Here is an 862-nt window from a genome sequence, read left to right as displayed (position 1 = left end):
TTTTTTTTTTTTTTGATCGGTCAGTTCAAAAGTTTGTGTAAATAGATAAAAATTTTATATCTCTTTCATTGAAGAGATGTGGAATTACTGATTTATTAAGTAATGTTTACTTACTATCATCATTGTATTTTTGTTTGTTGTTTGGTTTGGTTGTATAAACCTTTAGATTATATTGTTTTGTTTTATATATCCTTTCACACAAGGCTACTCATCGAAACACGCGAACACATTAACAAGTAAAAAAAATAGATGAAACGTCTGAGTAAAACTGGATCCTCAACATGCAATAAAAGCGAACAGATAAAAAAACAATTGCCAAGCACTAATTCCTCTTTTGGAAATGATCATAGTAACAGTAATTATATTGATTGCAATAATGCTAAAGTGATAATGATAATAACAACGAGAAATGCGATTCAAACAATAATCATAAATATGGTAATACTATCAATGATGATTATTGCAGTAATAATGATAAGCTCCGAGACTATAGAAATTTAAAAGGCCACAAGGGTATGAAAAATGGAAAAGTCACTGGCCGTGATAACATCTCTAAAGAATGATAGAAGCTTCTGAAAATATTGGAATCACCAAAATTCAAACCTTAGCAACCGAGATCTATGGCAGTGACAAAAGATAATATGCAAATGCTTCAAATAAAATTCACAGGGGGATGGGAGTGACCCCACTTATGCCTAGTATTTTTATTAATTTATTATCATTACTATTTTTTTTTTTTTTTTTTTTATAGAACGGGTAGGCGGAGGCAATCCTTAAGTTTAGGATCTACATGGGAAGTTATTCTCTACAAAATCTCATATACGTTTCTTGTTAAATAGCGAAGGGTCCCTCCTCTCTATTT

The 862-nt window shown here is 30.5% G+C and overlaps 1 protein-coding gene across 1 annotated transcript in view; it reads left to right on the top strand.

The window, feature by feature from the left end:
- LOC125041422 overlaps positions 1–172 on the top strand; it is a 14,029-nt gene extending 13,857 nt beyond the window's left edge. The window contains exon 9 of the mRNA XM_047636370.1: positions 1–172. This exon is cut by the window's left edge and continues 232 nt beyond it. The gene's annotated coding sequence lies outside the window, so the exon portion shown is untranslated.
- Positions 173–862: the final 690 nt, after the last annotated feature.

Source organism: Penaeus chinensis, chromosome 30 (assembly GCF_019202785.1).
Source record: "Penaeus chinensis breed Huanghai No. 1 chromosome 30, ASM1920278v2, whole genome shotgun sequence".
NCBI lineage: Eukaryota > Metazoa > Arthropoda > Malacostraca > Decapoda > Penaeidae > Penaeus > Penaeus chinensis.
The sequence above is the reverse complement of the archived record's forward strand: the minus strand, read 5'-3'. Positions and strand labels throughout refer to the sequence as shown.